This window comes from Falco biarmicus, chromosome 6 (assembly GCF_023638135.1).
Source record: "Falco biarmicus isolate bFalBia1 chromosome 6, bFalBia1.pri, whole genome shotgun sequence".
NCBI classification, from domain to species: Eukaryota; Metazoa; Chordata; class Aves; order Falconiformes; family Falconidae; genus Falco; species Falco biarmicus.
Window position 1 is genome coordinate 42,052,038 of NC_079293.1, and position 3,480 is coordinate 42,055,517.

A 3,480-nucleotide genomic window follows, 5' to 3' on the forward strand; every position below is an offset into this window, starting at 1 on the left:
CCTCCTTCTTCTCCCAAGGCCTCTCCTTGTCTCTCCTACATCCAGGGTGCTCCCTCTGCTTCCCCCAGGCCTCTCATCATTAGCTGCTCCTTTTCTATACCTCTTAGAGCTATTTAACTACTTAACAGAACCAGCCACAGCTGCACCTTATCCACATCAGCCAACCCACTGTCCCTGAAGGAAGCCCACAGCTGGATATTATCAATGTTAATTAGCCTGCCTTCATTCCTCTGTAATTCCTCTACACCTAGGTAAGCACTTAACCAAAATCATTACTGAATGGCATGGATGAAAGAATGACTCACTAGAAGGGAGTCAACGCAGATGTCTATTCATGCAAGAAGGCTTGTAGGAGAACACTTCAGGAGGCACCTACTTGGAAACATCTGTCTGAGGCAACTCTAGTAAATCATTTTAGCCTAAACTCTTAAAGACCTGAAAACCTGTATCTCTGAAGAGCTAGCCTGTTGGATCTCTCTGTCTCAGTTTCTAGGTCTTCAGGAGTGATTTCCTGAGAAGATGTTTTCATATCTTTGAATAAAGGCTATTGTTTGACAGCCAAGAGTTATATATACTATTATTATTAGTATGCGTTGTTTTTATGGATGGATTAGATCTGTCTTTTATCTGTAACTTTTTTACAGCAGTGTTTTCGGTGTCACTTTGTTCTCATTTCACCCATCTCGGTAAGCATACATCTAAAGCTCAGGAAGGTCAGAGTACAGGACTACTCACCCCAGCTTTTGGAAGGCTGACAGCTTTTAAAGCAGGCATGGTAATGCTCCACTGCTGCAAACTGAAGGGATTACTGATTATACGCAGTAAACCTGTCAGAGCTGACACTGTTTCACGAACCTGCCACTGCAGGGCAACATGGGTCTTCTGCTGGAGGTACAGATGCCCTCTGCTAACAGAGTTGCTCCGGCTTTTTTTGCATTGCTATTCTAGCTGCCTTACACATTATATGCTGATTGATGTTGTGCTGCATCTGTGCTAGTAAATAAAATAGGCAGTCCCAGTTTTTTAATGCTGGAGGCATGGGGTATGACATGGCTTACATCTGTATATACCATCCCCAGTCAAGGCGATCTTTTCCCTCCTGCCTACCAGAAACAGCCCATCCAGCATCACCATTCCAAAGCTGTCTGGGTGTTGTGAGGACTGTGCTAACAGTTATCGGGCAAAACAGTACTAGGAAGGGTGGTAAAGGTTAAACCTTTATGTGTGTGGATATGGGATAGTGCTTGAGCCCATACACAGCCATGTTTAGTTTCTTTGTACAGATGTCACCCTGGCAAGCTGTCATGCTGCCTGCATTCACATGTGTGCAGATCCACCAGCAGGACCACATGCATGCTCACTCCCTGCTCTGTCCCCAGTGAAACGGAAAAAAAACTGCTGCAAAACATCATCAAGAGATCACACAAATGCAATCAGGTGTGTCCAGGTGACAAGAGTCACATGCCTTTATGTTGGTGGGGTGGACCATTCTGTTCCCCTGAGACTGATGTTGCTGTACACAGGAGGGAGTCAGGATATCCTCAGGCAGCTCAGATATCAATAACAAAAACCTCTAGACACCATGCAATTTGTGAAGCTAGTCAGTGGTCGCTCCCACTGTAGGACAATACTGTGTTTACTGGCAATGCAAGAGAATATTCAAGCGACACTAGAGGTTTTCCAGAAGAAATAACATCAATCTGCCTCAAAAGCAGAGATAGAACCTTCTGCTGGCATAATGGGCATACGAACACAAAACTCGTATCAGTCTTTCTTCTGGCTCTCCCCAGTGTGAAACTACTCCAGGCAGAACCAAGAAAGGGTGATTAAGTATATTTCCAGGATGCTTGATGCACTTCTTGTTGCATATGGCTAAGTTCTGGCTGACCCAGGTTTTAGCTGCTAACAAATGCATCGAATATGTGCTCCTCTGAGTAGCCTGCGTGCAGGCGGGTGCACGGTTTAAAAGCTGCTAGTGCAGTTAACTCCTTGAGCATTAACAGGGAGAATAGTCCATTCCCTGCTTCTGGTGTAAAACAGACCTGAACGGAGATAGGTAAACAGTTTAACTGTGAATGGTCAAAGGTCTGGTCTTTTCTTAGTTGTGAAAGACATTTATTGCAAAGTAGCAGTCCCATTTGTGATGCATGACAGTTCCTAGGCATGCACGTTGTTGTAACTCAACAGGGCTTGTTATTAATAGCCCTTTAAAACATCATGTTACTTATCACCTCTGTTTTCCTCCAAGGTTCATTGTTTAGTTTTGTGTTTCATAAAACTCATCGAGGTCACCAAGTGCTCCTCAGGGGGGGAATTAACTCGATGAGAGCAGCCTGCTCAGGGATCCTCTTCAGAAGCGCTAAACAAGCTACAAAGTCATTACAGTCTGACCTAGAAAGAAGGGTAAAAAAACATGTCTGCAAAAAATTTGCAGGCAGAAATCTTTGCCCATAGATGTTTTTTGTCCAGGTCCACACTTCTGATGTTCAGCTGCGCTAAACCTCATCCAGGCCTCCATCATCGCTTACATTAGTTGACACAAGCTAATTGTTTACAGGGCAGGCAAATGGGGAACAACATGAAAGAACCTTATGCAACTGCAGCTATGGGAACACAACATAAATCATCCCCCTCGGTAAAAGAGGCTGAGGATGTCTCCTTGCTTAAGCACACATTTACACATTAGCATTGTCCAAGAAATTCACACTAAATAGCTGTAAAGTATTCGTGAGATGGGGCTGTGGGTTACAGCAGCCTCTGCCCACTGCCTTCCCAGGGTGCAGGGCAGGAGGCAGAGGGCAGGGTGGGCACGCGAGAGCTGCTGGTGGGTCTCAGGGCCACTCCCAGCTCCTCAGGTGTGGGGCAGCCAAGTATGAACCCCTGCAAGTTTGGTCTGGGCACCTCCGATTCAGAAGTGCCAACTCATACTGCAGTGGCCGGTCTGCTTCCTATTTGGGGCATAACACTCTTCCTTAGCTGTTAGGTGCCTAAAAGAAATCTGCCCTGTTGTGTCTTCTCTGGGTCATCTTCTACACCCTCAAAGTACCATGCAATCATGTCTGAGTATGAGGTTCTTCAGTTGCATATATATGAGGGAGAGGACAACATTGCTTTTGTAATATGTATGGCCTCTGAAAAGAGCAAACAAAGGAATTAGCACCTAGCCCATACTGTGCACTGGCAGGCTTTCGGTGACAGACTGAGATGGCCATAATCTAAGACATCAGCTCTGGTATTTCAAGGGTGTCATATACAAAACTTAATCACAATGGAGGCCAAAACAGGAGAGCCCAAGTATGGTTAGAAATGACATTTTAGAAACAAAGGTTGTGATGCATGGCTTGACAATTGACAAAGGTAATTAATTATTTATTTGTGAGTTCTGAGCACACACTTCAGCTGTTATTTAAGCATGCAGTGAAGGGCAAAGCCCTGGAAAGCAGCTGAGTTAGATATTTTAATGAGTTGCAACGTACAAAG